Here is a 19,373-nt window from a genome sequence, read left to right as displayed (position 1 = left end):
TCTCATTTTAATGAGTAGGTAGTGTTGAGTTTCAAAAATGAAGTATTTAGTTTGAAAATACAATCATTGAGTTGAGCTTGGCATTATTAAGAAAAATCTAGATTTACTTATCAATTCCATAAATCGTCTTAGGTGATAGTTTAAAAAGTCAAATCATGCGAAACAATACAAAAACAAAAATCCAAACGAAGTCCTAATCCACAGTCCACAAAAATACAAAAAAATTCCCAAAATAAAACCAAAATCCAAAGTAGTTTTTCTGACAATTTTCGAGTGCACCTTTGTAAGCTGAGCCCATCCTAACCTCAATTATTATTTGAAGAGTCAGAAACTTAAAGGGTGAGCTTTTTAAAGCCAAGTTTGGTTACAAAACATATCAACAGAAATTAATACAGAACAACAACAATTTAACAGAACACATATATACATAAATATACCACCGTAGAATCACATTTATCAGAATGCAAAATGACGATGTCAATGCAACACTTTTTCAGAAACAGTGCAAATTTTTCAAAAAACAATTCCTACCCATCTTTGTTACACACCACTCATCCATCCAATAACACACCAATAATGTGGACAAGCCACCAGATATTGCTGTCGAGCTGCCAAAACTAGAATATTGTTGTAAGCCACCAGATAATGCATATATCCTGGCAGATACAGAATTTTTTGATCAAGCCACTATAAATTGCAGATTATTAAACTATCACAATCTTCCTTCGTATAACATTATCCCAACCCTATGCATGTGATATGACATACAGGACAGAATTTCAATAGGCATACTTTACGTGTGAATTAGATCTTATTACGGTTTATCATAGTGGCACGTTTAACATGCGAATTAGAATTAGAATAATGGAATCCTTAACATGCAAATCGTAGTCAGAATAATAGCATGCTCAACATGCGAAACAGAATATCAATAAATCAATGTCATGTTTATAATACATGCATAACAAATATCACCATAGATCATATATCATGAGTATTTAGAAATCATACAATATAACATTTATCATAAAAATCATATAATCACATACAAACATCACAGATTTGAAGTTTCGGGATCACTTATTTAGAACCCTCCTTTTTATCAGATTTTATCAATCCATATGACTACTTAGCGTATTCGTCCATTTTAAATTTTCAGAAATTTTATTAAAAAATTATTTAATCCTTTCATATATATATTTATCTCGAATAAAAACAATATCATATATTTTATCAAGGAAAATCCCTACACCTGATATCGCAAATTCGATAACAGTGACTCCGTTTCCAACTGCTAAAGGAAGAGATCAAATCTTGAATCCTTACGTATAAACAATTCATACCATATTAGAACAAGTTATGTTAATGAATAACCCTCAATTTATGATTTGGTTAAATACTTACGAAATCGATTGTACAATTGCACACTTCCAAAAGTGAGGGTATAGATTTGGGATTTTTGAATAGCACTTCATAATATCCAATAAATCGAATGGTTGTTATTGTCCTTATTGAATATACATATATAAAAATAAACGAAAGATTATTGTAAATAGAGGATCGTCCAAACTTACATTGTAACGCCCCAAAATCTCTTATATAATTTTTCGTATGTTTGTGACACAATTGTATGTTTGCTTCAGTGGTTAAGTGTTCTGGGAAGTGTTTGAGAGGTCCCAAGTTCAAGCCTTAGCTTGGGAAATTTTTTTTAAATGAATAAACCCCTATCTCTAATCAGTAAGCTTATAAATATATGTTGGTAAAATATGTTAGAATGGGTCTCCTGGTCTGGTGGTTAAGTGGGGTGTCAATGTGCTGGGGGTTTTGAGTTCGAATCTCTATAACCGCAATTGGGATGTTTTTTTGTTCTTGTGCTGTGAAGGAGTTTGAAATGTGGTAAAATACTGAGTGTTTGAGATGTGTGGGAGGTTGTGGACGGTTTGGGGTGTTTGGATTGAGTGGGGAGGTCATGTGGAGAGATTTGAGGACTAAAAATAGGGGATTTGGGAGTTACCTAGTTATAAGGGATGTGGTTTAGTGGGAGTAAAATAGGGGATTTGGGAGTTGCCCATTTATTTTTCTTCTCTCATGCAAAAAGTCTCTGCCATTTTCCTCTCTATTTTTCCTTTGCTGCCGAATTTTATCCTCCATCTTACTAAATCCACCTTTTTCCTTCCTTTCCCTTTTCAACGTTGTTTTCAAATCGTCATATTGCGCAACATAGAGTCACATTCGTTCGGTAAGTGATAATGGTGCTATAAAATTTTGGTTTTTTAAGTTATTAATTGGGGAACCTTTGTTTAACTATGTTGATAGCCGAAAATCTGGTGTGAGGGATTGTGCTAGTGCCGAGTTATAGAGGGAAGCGTCCGTAGTTTATAAGGTAAGGGTTTTTTCGCTTGAAAGATAACTTTTCCATTTTGGGGTTAAGTTTAATTCGATCGTTTAAGTGACTAATTGAGCAAAATACTGGTCAATAATAGGTTCTGGAGTGCTCGTGGTGGCTTTAGCTTCAAATCGAAACCAGGTGTGTAACCGTAACACTGTAAACAGAAAATGGCGAAAAGTAAAAAAGTGAGGTTGTCGACGCCAAATGGGCGTGTGGCCGTCGTGTGGTTGGTCGTGTGGTCAAACATGGGTGTTTGATTGACGAGGCTGGCCATGTGTGATACACAGGCCAGACCGAATTGGGCCGTGCCATGTGATCTACACGACCAAGGCCAATTCGGGCTATGTGGGCCACATGGGCGAATATCATGGGCTTGTAAGCCCATTTTTACTGTTTTATTGCTAAGGTTGCACGGGTCGCCCAAGTCGACTGTGGACCTACTGTAGGGTCGGTAAGCTTACCTAGATCCCTAATTGATTGAATGACTATTATATCCATGTACGATATATATTTATGATTGTATATTGAGCATGCTATTAAACTATACTGAATGTATGCATGATGCCATGATTTGGCATGACATGATTGTATGATGCATAGCATGAGTATGGGTTTATATTGATCAGAGGAAGTGTACTGAAAGGCTTCGAGCCTAACTTACTAGCAGCCCAGCTGCATAATACTGTATAGTGTCGCATTCGGTGCTACTTGGAGTGTAGGGATGGGTAGGTTGATTATATCCCTACATGGAGTGTAGGGTTGGACGGAGATGGAGTGTAGAGGCTGGCTGGGTAGGATTTTGTGATTGCCAAATTGGTACTGTACTGATTACTGATACTGTAATGGGCTAAGGCCTAATGCATGACTGCACCTATACTGAATGGGCTAAGGCCATAACTGAAACTGGATCTGATACTGAAAAAGGGCTTAGGCCTATATTGTGATTGCTTTCTGTCTCCTGTATATGGGATTACACACTGAGTTTTCATAAACTCACACTTCTAATTTATCTGTACAGGTAATCCCTAGTCATAAGCGAATCGATGCGACGGAGGACTCAACGGTGGCCACACGACTTATTTAATTCGACTTAGTACTCAATTATAACTTTGAATTTATTTTGGGGGTATTTTAATATATCATGGCCTCTTTGGACTTATGTTTTTAATTTGGGATTTTTAATTGATTTGATTTGTAACTGCTAGTAGTAAGGATAATCGAGTTTTCAAAAAGAACCAAACGTTTTAACAAAATTCCCTCAAATATGCAACTGTTTTAAAATGCTTCTACAATAAGTGACGTTTTGAAAATTAATAACGTTTTGAAAGAGAGTAACTTTATGAATTACGTTTTGAAACGAACGTCACGTCCTGCGTTAACATAAGATATTGTTAAGAGGTTATATAGGTAAGAGGTTTTTGACAACAACTTATTATTTTTTTCGAAAAACACTACCATGTGACATCTCCAGATTCAGTCATAACGTCTAGGCTGAGTTTGGGGTGTTACATTTAGTGGTATCAGTGCCATGTTACAAAACTCGACTGTGGATATGGGTTTTTAAGAAGTGATTTTTGAGAACTGAATTCTAAATGTTTTTACTGAAAGTGTGGAACACCGAGTCTCCAGCGTCGATCCAGTAAGTTTTCTAAAACTATTTTTTATAGTATATCCTGAAACTGCTATAGGTAGTATATATTGAGACTACTGTAGATAGACTATACTAAAAACACTCAAGTTAGTGTATACCGATACTGTAGTAAAACCGATAGACATTGATAGACACTGCGTTGTACGAAAACAAACATTACACTTTTAATATTTTTTTCATAAAACATCTGTTAATAAACACTGGAACTGTAAACTGATGCATAAAATTGTAAATATAGATTAACACAAATAGACTATGAGCACAAGAGGTACTCGTGGACGGGGTACAAGAGGCCATGGTAGAGGCCGTAGAGGTGCTCGAGTTGGGTCCTCATTTTCTGGAAACTTGCCTAATTTGGATACAAGTGAGACACCGGCTTCACCCGTGACCGAAACTGGGTCTCATGATCATGTGGCTGGGGACGACGCACTGTCCCAAGTCATGTTAAGGATTCTAGAGAGGGTCGTTGGACTCAATACTGGAGCTGGAGGTCGCGGGTCGATTACGGAACGACTCTGGTCTAACAGAGCTGAGCTTTTCAGAGGTATTGCTGGAGTTGCTCTTAATGTGGTAGAATACTGGATTGAGGCCACAGAGAGGATTATGAACGACCTGGACTGTACCCCTAAGCAGAAGTTGAAGGCTGTTGTATCACTGCTGCGTGATGAGGCTTATCAGTGGTGGCTCACTGTTAATGAGGGCACTCAGCCCGATCGATTGACCTGGGATTTCTTGAAGACCGCTTTCCAAGGAAAGTATGTAGGGGGCTAGCTATATGGATGCTCGTAGGAGAGAGTTCTTGAATCTAACTCAGGGGGACAGATCAGTGGCTGAGTATGAGGTTGAGCTTTTACGACTGAGCCGCTATGCGCGTGGTATGGTGGCAACTGAGTACGAGCGATGTGTTCGCTTCGAGGATGGCCTTAGGGATAATCTGAGGGTTCTGATAGCTCCACAGAGGGAGTGAGATTTTGCTGCACTGGTTAATAAGGCGAAGATCGCCGAGAAAGTGATGCGCACTGAACGCCAGAACCCTGACAGAGAGAGAGGTAGGAATAAGAGGGACTCGGAGCCCTCGACCTCCGTTCAGAGGCCTAAGAAAAAGGGTAGAGTTGATGGGTCGATCAGAGTTAGGGCTCCCATTATTGCTACTAGGCAGTCACTGTATAATGATTGTGGTAGACGCCATCAGGGCGAGTGTTGGAAAAGAATTGGGGCTTGTTTCAAGTGCGGTTCATTAGAGCACCGTATTAGAGAGTGTCCGTGGAGGTCTGATCTGATGCAAGATTTAGGTACCGGTACTGCACCACCACCGAGAATAGTTCAGCAGCCACCGAGAGGCCGTGGTCAGACCAGAGGTGGTAATGGGTTGGGCTGTGGTCAGAAAGCACCGGGCTGAGGTGCTGGTCATACTGAGGTGAGGCAATCGGCTTTAGTTTATGCTGCACGTCGCCAAGAGGATAGAGATGCTTCGGACGTTATCACAGGTACGTTCTTTATTTATAATGTACCTTATACTGCACTAATAAATATAGGATCCACTCACTCCTATATAGCTAGTACTGTGTTCGAGAATTTGGGTATCTTGCTTGAGAGCACTACGACTGAGGTACCTGTACTGAGTCCGCTGCGATAATTAGTAAAGGTAAATAAGTTGTTTAGAGACGTTCCTTTAGAGGTTCAAGGGGCTATTTTTCTGGTTGATTTGATGGAACTGCCTTTTAGAGAGTTTGATTTGATACTGGGAATGGACCGGTTGCTTAAACACCAAGTGAGCTTAGATTGTGCCACAAAAAGGGTTGTACTGAGAACTGAGGAGGATAGTGAGGTAGGGTTTTGTAGGGTTGATTATATCCCCACATAGAGTGTAGGGTTGGACAGAGATGGAGTGTAGAGGCTGGCTGGGTAGGATTTTGTGATTGCCAAATTGGTACTGTACTGATTACTGATACTGTAATGGGCTAAGGCCTAATGCATGACTGCACCTATACTGAATGGGCTAAGGCCATAACTGAAACTGGATCTGATACTGAAAAAGGGCTTAGGCCTATATTGTGATTGCTTTCTGTCTGCCTGTATATGGGATTACACACTGAGTTTTCGTAAACTCACCCTTATGATTTATCTGTATAGGTAATCCCTAGTCATAAGCGGATTGATGCGATGGAGGACTCAATGGTGGCCACACACCTATTTAATTCGACTTAGTACTCAATTATAATTTTGAATTTATTTTGAGGGTATTTTACTGTATCATGGCCTCTTTGGACTTATATTTTTAATTTGGGATTTTTAATTGATTTGATTTATAACTGCTAGTAGTAGGGATAATTGAGTTTTCAAAAAGAACCAAACGTTTTAACAAAATTCACTCAAATATGCAACTGTTTTAAAAAGCTTCTGCAATAACTGATGTTTTGAAAATTAATAACATTTTGAAATAGAGTAACTTTATGAATTACGTTTTGAAATGAACGACACGGAAGGATACGTCCTAAATTAACATAAGATGATGTCAAGAGGTTAAATAGGTAAGAGGTTTTTGACAAAAACTTATTGTTTTTTTCTTTTCGAAAAACACTACCATGTGACATCGCCAGACTTAGCCATAACGTCTAGGTCAGGTTTAGGGTGTTACATACATAATATCAAAGGAATATGGCTCAACAAATTCCCACGAAAAGTTGATTAAGGATGAGGATTTGCAACTAGATAGAAAATAAAATGATATAAAAAAAAGAATTAGATATAGGATGTGATATACTTCTTTATATGAACAAAATATCAAAAATTAGGGATTAGAGAAATTGTTTATGAGAAGAGGAGGAGAAAAGAAGAAGAATCGAAGAATTTAGGTGTGGTCAACAACTGCGGCGATGGTGAGGTGGTGGCGAGGTGGTGGTTGGGTGGCCTTTAGAGGTGGTGGAGTGGAGGAGAAATAAGGATAAAGGGTGGTGAAAACAAAATGAAATAGGAGAAAAGGGAGGAGCAAGGAGGAAGGGTGGCTAAGGGGAGAGGAGGAGAAAAAAGATGAGAAAAGAAAATTAAAAAAAATGTGTCTAGAGGCATGGCCGACCAAGGTATGCTAAGAGAGGAAAAAAGGCAATAAGGGGACAAAGGCAACAAAAGTGGATCATGGGGGTGAAAGGGGGACTATGTAATGTATGTTGACTAGAAAGAAAATAAAAGGAATTATTGCCCACAAGGCAAGTGAAGTTGACGGCTAAGGGGGTTTAACCTACTTGGAATTGTCAAAGATTAATTAAAAAATGTGGGGTCTAACTGGTAAGTCGTTGGTCCAACCCTCTTAATAACTCTATAAGGTCCAATGAATTTCGGGCTCAGCTTGACGTTGCGTCCCCAACACTGAACTCAATATCCCTCTGCCTTAAGTCGGCATAAGAGTTTTGTCAATCAGATGTTGTCTCAATCAATCCTAAATCAGTTTCACCACATTCTCGATTTCTTGCACAAAATTTGGACCCAATACTTTATTTTCCCCCATCTTAATCCAACACAAAGGTGTACAACATTTGCAACCATACAATGCTTCATAAGGAGCTATCTAAATGCTTAAGTGAAAACTGTTGTTGTATGCAAACTCGACTAATGGCAAGTGTTCCTCCCAAATGCCACTAAAGTCAATCACGCAACTCCTTAACATGTCCTCTAGAATCTATATAACTCACGTAGATTGCCCATCAGGCTGTGGATGAAAAGTTGTACTAAATTTCAATCCAGTTCCTAAAGCCTCGTGCAACTTTTTCCAAAACCAAGATGTAAACTAAGGACCCGATCGGAAATGATAAACAACGATACACCATGAAGTCTCACAATCTCTGAAATATAAAACCTTACCAACTTATGTAACGAATAATCAGTACGGACAGGTAGAAAGTGTGTTGACTTAGTTGATCCATTATAACCTAGACTGAATTCTTCTTAATAGGTGTCAAAGGCAACCCACTACCAAAATCTATGGTCACATGTTCCCACTTCCGCTGAGGAATCTGAATAGGTTGTAACAAACCAGAGGGGAATTGATGCTCAACCTTAACTTTCTGGGACATCAAACACTTACTCACATACTTGGTTACATCATGCTTTAGCCCTAGCCACTAGGACAGTTCTATCAAGTCCTATACATCTTATTCCCTCTAGGATGCATAGCATAAGGCCTACTATGCACTTCCCGAAGTATAGAATACCTCAACTCTCGATCATCGGGCACATAGTATCTCCCATGGAAGCACAAAAATCTAACAAAATTAGGGTCAAATTCGGTAGTCTTACCTTTCTCAACTTGTCTGAATCGAGTAGCAAGAGATGCATCAATAGATTGCTTTGATTGAATCTCATCCACTAGGGTAGGTCTCAATTGGAACTCTGCAAGTAAACCTCCATCATCATTCAAGCTCAACTTTCGAACATGGCTCTCAAATCAGTAATTGGTTTCCTACTCAGTGCATCACCAACAACATGTGCCTTTCCCAGATGGTACTCAAATGTACAATCATAATCCTTGAGCAACTCAATCCATCTCCTCTACCTCAAGTTTATCTCCTTTTGGGTGAGGTGGTACTTAAGGCTCTTGTGATCCGTGTAGATAATACATTTCTCATCATAAAGATAGTGCCTCCAAATCTCGAGGGCAAAAACAACAACTGTAAGTTCAAGATCATGGGTTGGATAATTACACTCATAAGGCTTAAACTGTCTCGAGGTGTAAGCCACAACCTTATCGTCTTGTATTAAAACACAACCAAAACTGATATGAGATGCATCATTGTATACCACATAATCCTTCCCAGACTCTGGCTGAATCAGAATAGGCACTTGAGTCAACACTGACTTAAGCTTTTCAAAACTCTCTTGTTGCTCTTCAGTCCACTTGAAAGGTGCACTTTTCCTCAAAAACTTGAAAGGTGCACTTTTCCACAAACCTCTTATAGTAGTCGGCCAATCCTAAGAAACTTCAGATTTCTTTGACATTCTTAGGTTACTTTCAGTCCAAGATAGTCTCAATTTTCTTTAGGTCAACACATATAGTCTCAGCTTATACTACGTGTCTCAGAAACATCTCTTCATGGTGCCAGAACTCACACTTACTCAATTTAACATATAGTAATCTCTAAGCTCTCAAACCATTACTATCTCTTTCCCAAAAGAAGTTTTCAAAGTAACCCTCTTTGTAGGGCAATCCAAACTGACTCGATGTTCAACCAACCAGTCCATTCCCAAAATAAGATCGAATTCACTGATAGATAATTTCATCAAGTCTACCGAAGATACCTCTCCTTGTATCTCTAATAAGCACCGCTTATAGATTTTTTTCACAGAAATGTATTGCCCTAAGGGGCTAAGTACAGTAACATCAATCTCCTCTACTTCTATTCCTAATTTATCAGCCATTAAGCATGAAACATATGAATAGGTTGAACCAATATCAATCAGAGCGAAATACGGTACAAAATTAACATTAAAGGTACCTACTATGACGTCGGCTATGTCATGGATCTAGCTATATAGACTAGTATAGCTATCTAGCATCATCTCAGTTAGCACCCTAACTTGAGCTATCTACCTCTATCCAACATTACCACCCCTATTTGGACCTTAACCTCTCTGAGGCTGCAGTCCAACTCTCTGGTTCTGAGCTCAATTTTGGTTCGGTGCTTGCATCTGTTCATTCCAGAGTGGACAATCCTTGATTTTATGATCCAATTATCCACATCTAAATCATGCACCCAATCTTCTGCAGCATTCACCTAGATGCCTCTTGTTACAAATAGCACAGTATTGGGCTTTCCAACCATCAGTAGTGGTAGCAACATTCTACCTAGGCCGGTCATCTCTGGCTCACTTATTAGGTCGTGGAGCCTGGATAGTAGGATTGGCATCTCTTTGTAGGAAATCTAGCTTTGTCCTTCTTTTCATGTTCCAAACGCTTCATGTCCTCCACTATCTTGGTTTTCTCCACTAACATTTTAAAAGCCCTTTCCTGATGAGGGGCCACTAGAACCATCAGTTCATATCTTAGCTCATTCTTGAATCTGACACACCTATCTTCCTCTGTTATAACCATCCCCTAAATGTAGCGACTCAGCCGTAGAAATTCAACCACAGATTTGTCCCCCTGTCTGAGCTCAATGAACTCCAATCTGCAGGCTTCAACGTAATGCTTACCCATATATTTGTTTTAGAAAGCATCCAGAAAATATTCCCAGGTCAGTCTCTTAGCCTGGGTACGCTTCATAATAGCTTGCCATCAGCGGTAAGCCTCATTCCTCAATAGCACTTTACCCTTCAATTTCTGCTCTAGGGTACATTCCATGTCATCTAGAATTCTTTCCATAGCCTCTAACTAGTAACTAGTATTCTGCATCAGTGAGGGTTGTCCCTGCAACAGTGGGGTTGTCCTAGAAACACCATTAAAAAATTCAAATTTCTTAGATCGAAGCCTCTCTACAATAGTCCCAAGGTTTCCAGACCCACCTTTGGGTTCTAGCTACATACTGTAGTACCCTAAGCATAGCCTGCGACATAACATCGTCAGCAGGCTCTTGATGATCCTCCTCAATAGTAGGCGTGTTTTCAATATGGTTAGCCACTAGCTCAAGTTTACTAACAGATTTAGGTGTGCGCACTTGCAATGCAGACGACTCAATTTGGGTTCCCAAACCCTGCTATCCACGAGTACTCATACCACGAGTTCGAACACCTTGAGTACTCATCTTTGTTATTGGATTCTAAGTTTTATGAAGTTTTATCTGATAATTAGAAACTAGTTTTTATTATTATTTCAAGATGTTTTCAATTCTAAAAGTCTTGTCACTATAGTTTTAGAATCTATAGTTTTCAGAATCTAGAGTTTCACAGTCTATAGTATTCTATAGTTTCAAAATCTACAGTTTCACAATTTAAATATTAAGTCAGAAGTACTTATCTTAGGCCAACTTTGGAGTCCTGGATTTTTAGAACAAAACAAAACTTTAGTTCGAAAGTGAGTTTTGACTATGGCATGGATTTTTCACAAAATACATTTTTTTCTCAAATATGCATTTTTGAAAATAAACAACGGTCTGAGTTTTGAACTCGAACTCTGATACCACTAAATGTAAACCTTTAATCCCGGCCTGTAACCCCAAAACTCAGCCTAGACGTTATGGTCAAATTCCAAAAGTCACATTAAAACCCATTGAAAACTATTACTTAATAAAAATAATTATGTCTAAGTAGTTTCTGTGAAAAGCTTAAAATTTTAAATTAATATTTTATTTAGTTTCTAAAAAAAATTTATTAAAGTGCAACATTAGAAAAGTTTCATTATTTATCAAGTTATCGTTTTAAACGGTTGAATTAAAAAATTTGCAATAACTTTAAATAAGTCTTAAAAATGATTTTGATAAAAACTTTCGCAACAGATTTTGAATTTCTAGATCGAACTCTTAAAGTAGAAGTACCCATCGGATCAGTCTTGGCTTAGTGTCTTTCTTGGCAAGTAAATACATAATTACCGAGTGGTCCTTATAAACAGTCACTTTGGTACCTACAAGATAAGATCGACACATGTCAAAAGAAAACACAATAGCAAGTAACTCTTTTTCTATTACCATGTAATTCAGTTGAGCTCCTATTAGAGTCCGACTCGCATAGTACATGGGATGAAAAAATTTGTTCCTTCGCTGACCCATGACAGCTCCGATCGTGAAATCACTTGCGCCACACATCAACTCAAGTGGCAAATCCTAGTCTGGTGTGACTATTATGGGTGTCGAGACTAACCGACTCTTCAAATCGTTCAAAGCTCTTAAGCACTCCTCATCAAATTTAAACGTTGTGTCCTTATCCAATAATTTGTATAAGGGGTTAGCAACTTTGGAAAAGTCCTTGATGAATCTTCGATAGAAACCGGCATGGCCCAAAAAGCTCCTAACATCCTTTACAGATATTGCAGGTGGGAGTTTCTCAATAACATCTACCTTTGCTTTATCTACCTTGATTCCATGTCTTGCTGTCTGATGACCTAGAACAATACCTTCTCGTACCATGAAATGACACTTTTCCCAGTTAAGTACAAGGTTTGTTTCTTCGCATCGCCTTAGTACCTTGGCTAGATTGGCTAGGCAATCATCATATGTATCTCAGAATACTGAAAATTCATCCATAAAAACTTCCAAATATTTCTCAACCATGTCAGTAAAAATAGACATCATACATCTTTGAAATGTAGTAGGTGCATTACATAAACCAAATGGCATGCGCCTCAATGCAAACATACCGTATGGGCAAGTGAATGTTGTCTTGTGCTGATCTTTCGGTGCTACTATAATCTAATTATACCCCGAGTATCCATCAAGAAAATAGTAATAGTCTTGCACTGCGAGTCTATCCAGCATCTGGTCCAAAAACAGCAAAGGAAAGTGATCTCTCTTAGTTGCCTTGTTCAGCTTCCGATAATCGATGCAAATTCTTCATCCTGTAACCGTTCTAGTCTGTATCAACTCATTCTTCTCATTTTCAATGACCGTGATACCTCCTTTCTTTGGCACACACTGGTTCGGACTTACCTATGGACTATCTGAGATAGGGTAAATTATACCCGTATCTAACCCCTTGATGATTTCTTTCTTGGCTACAACCTTCATGATGGGGTTCAGTCTTCGTTGTCCATCAATCGTCCTTTTTTTGCCATCTTCTAAGATGGACTAATTTCACAAATATCGGCTATGGTCCATCTGATAGCCTTTTGGAATTGTTTCAACACCAAGATGAGTTTCTCTTATTGCTCAGTATTTAATTCCGTTGAAACAATCACAGGTAGAGTAGAAGGGTTGCCTAAATAAACATATTTCAAATGTGAGGGAAGTACCTTTAGTTCTAATTTAGGTGGCTCCTCGATTGACGCATTTGGTTGGGCATAATCCCTTTTCCCTAACTCCAAAGATTCAAAGCGGGATTGCAGATTAAATCCCCTTTGATTAGCTTCTAACAAAGCTAAGTATTCATCCTCCTCTTCATCATTTGGAGGATCTGATGTCAAAATTTGTTCCAATGAGTCCTCAACATAATTGAGTTCCTTATCCACGATTAAATCCTCTAAATCGGACATTGTAGAACAAATCATCAATTGTGTCAGGAAATCGCATGGACTTAAAAACGTTAAATGTTACTTGATCATCCTGAACACGCATAGTAAGCTCGCCCTTCTGCACATCAATAAGGGTCTTCCAGTTGCTAAGAATGGTCTTCCTAGGATTATTGGCACCTCTTTGTCTGCTTCAAAGTCTGTAATCACAAAGTCAGCAGGAAAGGTAAATTTTTCTACACGTACCAATAAGTCCTCGATTTTTCCTTCTGGATGTCCTAAGGATCGATCTTCCAATTGAAGTGTAACCATAGAAGGTTTAACTTCAAAATCCTCAACATCCTAAATATTGATATGGGCATCAAGATGATACTCACACCCAACTCACATAGTGCTTTACCATAATATGTTGCTCCAATATTGCAAGGTATGGTAAAACATCCAAGATCTTTCAATTTTGAGGGTAGTCTGTCTTGAAGATATGCACTGCATTCCTTCATTAGGGATACCGTCTCTAATTCTCCAAGCCTTCATTTTTTAGATAGGATATCCTTCATGAATTTGACGTAGTTCAGCATTTGTTCAAGTGCTTCAACCAACGGGATGTTGATATGAAGTTGCTTGAGTACGTCTAGGAACTTCTTGAATTGAATTTTCTGCTTCTGCTTTTGAAGTCTTTGAGGGTAGGGTGGTGGAGGTTTCTTTACTATAACTGGTTGATTCGTTTTCTATGGCAATTATGCATCTAACGGAGTTATTAATTTATCAGAATTAGCTGATTCAGAAGTTACCTTATCGAATTTTGCAAATTCAATTTTCGGTGAAACTAGAATTTCAACACTCTGTTGAACTTCCACTGAGTCTTGAGCGTCAACTAGCCATTCGTTATGTATGCCTAGGAAGTTTCTGAGTTTAATTGCAAGCTGGCCACTTGATTTTCCAAATTCTTAGAGAGACATCAGTTTTCGTTATGTATGCCTTTGATAGATTCTCTACGCTATTGAATGGTTCAGCTTGGGTTGGTTTCTGAGCTTCTTAGGAAAAATTAGATGGCTGAGTCAATTTTGGTTGGACATAATTGTTACTGGTTCCTACCCTTGGTTACTCTAGGAAAAATTCAGATGGTTTCGCCATGATGGGTTATAGAAATTGGATTGCAGCCCTTGTCTTCCTCAATTTTGGTTCTATTTACACATGTTATACATAGATTCTGGGTTCGATGGACATTCTTCGAACAAATGTCCTTCCCCACAATAAACACGGGCAACATTTTCAAATTGATTCAGTGGTTGTGCTACAAAACTATTACACCAATTAGTAGTAAGATTTTTTAACATTGAGGATATTGATGATACTTGAGATACAAGTGAAATAATAGCATTTACTTCATGTATTCTAGTGACTTGTCTTCTTGACGCTGCTCGATCGGTTGGCCATTGATAATTGTTACTAGGAATCCTCTCAATGATTTCATAAGCCTCATTATAAGACCTAGAAAGGAGAGCACCATTAGCAGAAGCATCCACTACCATCCTCGTGTGAGCATTAAGACCATTATAAAATCTCTCAAGTTGTATGCAATGTGGGATTTCGTGATGAGGGCACTTCCGTAATAATTCTTTGTACCTTACTCATGCCTCATACAATGACCCATCATCCATTTGTTGGAAAGCAGTGATCTCGTTCCTCAACTTAGCATTCTTGTTAGGTGGGAAATACTTCATAAGGAATTTTTCTGCTAACTCTTACCATGTTGAAATTGAGTTTGGTGGTAATGAGTTCAACCAAGCTCGAGCTCTATCCCTTAGTGAATAAGGGAACAGCTTCAATCGTAATGCATCTTCGGGTACTCCGGCTAACTTAAAAGAATCGCTCACCTCCATAAACAGTCTTAAGTGTAGGTGAGGATCTTCGGTAGGCATTCTACTGAATTGGCCCACTATTTGAAGCATCTGGAACATGACTGGCTTCAACTTAAACTATTGTGCCTCAATTTCAGGTCTCCTAATACACGGATTAAGATCATGAAATACTGGCACGACATAATGTCTCAAAGCTCTATCCCAATCATCAACAATAAGGATAAGATTTTCAACAAGGTTTGCTCCTTGATTCAGATTTTCGAAGTTCATCTCTTCAGTCCATCTCTGACTTACTTGTCTTCTTCACTGTAGAAAAGTTCGTTCAATCTTAGAGTCTGCAAGGAGTAAATCGATGATTCGATCAATACTCATAAACACCTAAAATAATCATAGAAAAATTAACTAAGTTAAAATTTGAACAGAAAAATAAACCAAAATGCAAAAACTAACAACTTCACAAATAATGACTTTTTTTAAAACATAGTCCCCGGCAATGACGCTAAAAACTTCAAACAACGAAAATGTGCAAGTGTACACAATCGCAACAAGTAGTAAAGTGACAAGTAAATGTCGAGTTATCGTACCCACAGGGACTGTGAAAAGAATTATTTATGAATGCTATTTAAAACACTTTGGTGAAGAAAAATATTTTGTTTGAAGAGGGTGATTAAAAAATAAGATTTTAAACTAAGTGAACTAAATAAATAAATCTCAAATGCACGATCTCAAAATATGATTTTAATCAAGATGACATAATTGTGTTAGATTGATTACATTTCTTAACTTAGAATTATTAAACTCATGTTTATATTGTTACGAATAAGTTCACGACAACTCGGTAATTTGCTAACTTATGAACATACTCACCTACCAAAATCCATTTATCTCTTGACTATATCCCTATGTCAATTTAACCGATTAAACAAATCTTAATAGGAAAATATGTTATTGCACATACATACTTATTAAATCAGAATAATCTCTTGTACATATCCCTATGTCAATTCAAACAATTAACTCGATTTAATAAGCACATCAAAGACTACGTGAGGTAACAAAGTATCCTTACCTTAAAACAGTTTAATCACAATAATCTTGCAAGTTATGCAAGGCAAATGTATCGTCAGATACTGTTGCTAATCTAACCCTCAGCTACCTTAGATGATTAAACATGCATTGATTAAGTACTGTGTCCATTAATTATAATTTTAATCCGTTTAAATAATTAATTCATTAGTTACCTAACAATTGTAATGCAAGAATAACTTAGTCATGATTTTACTTAATCAAGCATCTTACCGAGGCCTATAACAACATAAACACAATTTCAATTGTAACACCCCGAACCCGAGACCGTCACCGGAGTCGAACACGAGGTGTTAACAGACTTTTAAAAATTTTCCAGACACTGCCAATCTGCGTAATAGTCGTTTTAAAAATCATATCTTGAGTTTCACAACTCGAAAATCAGTTTCGTGATTTTTCCCTGAAACTAGACTCATATGCCCATCTACATATTTTTTTCTAGAATTTTTTGTCAGGCCAATTAGTACAGTTTATTAGTCAAAGTCTCCCATGTTACAGGGATCGACTACCCTGACCTTTGCGCATTACGACTTGGATATCTCCTTGTACAGGGCTCCAATACTGATGCCGTTTGTTTCTATAGAAACTAGACTCAGAGAGGAATCTATACATATATGGTATGACTCCTAATTATCTCTGGTTAATTTATAATTAATTTCCAAAGTTGGAACAGGAAATCCAGAAACTGTTCTGGCCCTGTCTCACGAGAACCTGAATATCTCTTAACATACTGTCCGTATGATTGTTTCGTTACTTTCCTATGAAAGTAGATTCATCAAGGTTTGTTTACATAATTTATTCACTATTTAATTCCATTCCTGCTATTTTTAGTGATTTTCCAAATCTACCTCACTGCTGCTGTCAGCATCTGCCTTTAAGGTAGACTTTACCTATTTCATGGTTTCCATGATTCAACTAGCCCTTTTTGCATAAATAGCACAATTTATGAAAGTGATTAACCATTCCCATGGCCAATCCTTGTCAAGCATATCCACACCAAATGATTATAACATTACACTCAAACACATATAAGCCATTTTCGCATGGCTATCCAAAATTATACAAGTCCAAAGGGTCCACGACCCACAACAAACGGGTAGTCCTATACATGCCATTTCGAAGTTCAACCAAAATTGTACCAAAAGGGGGCTTTGATAGTGTGGGCGACTTTGACCTCAAGATCCCGAGTCCGATAGCTGGAGAACCAATCTATAAAACAGAGGAGCAATGAAACGGAGTAAGCAATTTATGCTTAGTAAGTTTTGAGCAAGGAATTCCAGCACAACAAAAGTATAGCATTCATATGGCTAAACGGATAATTTCATATGCACAAATTTTCGATATCATACTTGCTTCACATTACCAACCCTTATGTACATACACAAAAGATCAACTCAGCCAAAGGCCGGTAGCTCGTTTATCAACTGAGCGAATACTTATTTGTAAGGGCTCAACTAAATTCGCGCACATACGAAACATACCTCAATGTTGGGATGTTTCGAGAGTATTAACTAGAATTTTACAGCAAGTTCATTCATTCCCAAATCACGTACCTTCGGAATTTAACTGGATATAGCTCCTCGTTCAAATGCCTTCGGGACATAGCCCGGTTATAGTAATTCGCACAAATGCCTTCGGGACTTAACCCGGATTTAGTAATTCGCACAAATGCCTTCGGGACTTAACCCGGATTTAGTAACTCGCACAAATGCCTTTGGGCTTAGCCCGTAATTAGTATCTCGCACAAATGCCTTCGGATCTTAGTCCGGATATGGTCACTTAGCACAAAGCCTTCGGGACTTAGCCCGGACATCATTCAAATAACCATGCACATTTAACAATAAATCATGGCCCATTCGTATTTCATTTTCGTTAGCAAAACTCAAACACAAGACATTTATCATTCTTGCAAATTCGACTCAATAGCCACACAAAGAGCATGATTTTAATTTGCTTAAAACATGATCTAATCACATCATAATTTAAGCTCTTTTACTCAAGAACTTACCTCGGGTGTTGTCGAACGATTCCGATAGCTATTCGACCACTTTTTCCTTCCCTTTATCGGATTTAGTTCCCCTTTGCTCTTGAGCTTAATTAAACAAATAAATTGATTTAATCATTTGAGCATCGAAAAGAGGAACACAAGGCACTTAGCCCATATCTATACATTAGACATTAAGGTCACATATGTACGGAATCATGAATCAAACTCAACATTTTTTTTGCTAATTTTTTCCCCTTGGCCGAATATGCATGTCTACTTTGGGGCCGATTTCAACACTTAATACATTCTACAAGTATGGTCACTTGTATTGACTAAACACCCTTTTGTTTCAAGTTCAAAACTTGGCTAATACACACATATATACACTAGTAAAGCATCCTCTCCCTTTCCATCAATTTAGCACATGCATTACTCATTAACCTACAAAAATCATATTCGGCCTTAGCACACAACTTGCTAGCCGATTCTTCCCCATCTAGCAACCAATGCACATATGTGCTCACTCAAAAATGCTAAAAAGGAGAGTCAAGAATCATCAATCCACCATCACATGCATCATTAACAAGCTTCATATTTAGCATGCAATGGCATTAACACAAAATCCACCTAGGTCGAATCTTAACTCATCTTCATGCCTCATCACCACAACATCAAACATCAACCAAGAACGATGCATCCATGGCCGAGTGTCATTTCCATCACATAGCAAGATTTAGACCATGGGCTAGGTAGAACTCAAGCTAACAACTAAAATATGCATGAATCTCAAAGAATAATATCAAACATACCTCAATCTAGTTACATGCATGGCCAAACTTCCTCCTAATCCTCTTCCAAACCAAACATGAAGCAAGAACTCCTTCCTCCTTCCTTAGAATTTTCGGTCAAAAGAGGATGAAAAAGGATGAACAAGTTTTTCTTTTCCTTTCTTTAGCTCACGGCAATGGGGGGGAAACAACCACTCATTTTTTTGTTTTTCCTTTCTTTATTACCCATACTCCTTATTTTATTTTTTTCCTACATACCTCACTAGGCCAACATGTTCCCAACATGTTTCCACCCATAGCATGGCCAACCACTAGCTCAAATTTTGGGTAATTTGACATGCAAACCCATCATTTTCACAACATGCATTAATAGACCATTTTAAATTAGCCTATCATATTTTCACCATGTCTCATATCGATCCCTATTTAATAATTTCTCATGCAATTGGCAAAATTGGAGAATGAAACTTCCACATACTCATGTACACACATAATAAGCATAGAATATGGAAATCAATTATT

The 19,373-nt window shown here is 37.9% G+C and overlaps 1 non-coding gene across 1 annotated transcript; it reads left to right on the top strand.

Moving 5' to 3' along the window:
* The first annotated feature begins 14,715 nt into the window (after positions 1 to 14,715).
* Positions 14,716 to 14,822, top strand: LOC121215096 (small nucleolar RNA R71). Its single transcript, XR_005910828.1, has one exon. It is a non-coding gene; the product is annotated as a small nucleolar RNA R71 (small nucleolar RNA).
* Positions 14,823 to 19,373: the final 4,551 nt, after the last annotated feature.

The sequence above is a fragment of the Gossypium hirsutum genome, chromosome D02 (genome assembly GCF_007990345.1).
Source record: "Gossypium hirsutum isolate 1008001.06 chromosome D02, Gossypium_hirsutum_v2.1, whole genome shotgun sequence".
In the NCBI taxonomy this organism is placed as follows: Eukaryota; Viridiplantae; Streptophyta; class Magnoliopsida; order Malvales; family Malvaceae; genus Gossypium; species Gossypium hirsutum.
The sequence above is the reverse complement of the archived record's forward strand: the minus strand, read 5'-3'. Positions and strand labels throughout refer to the sequence as shown.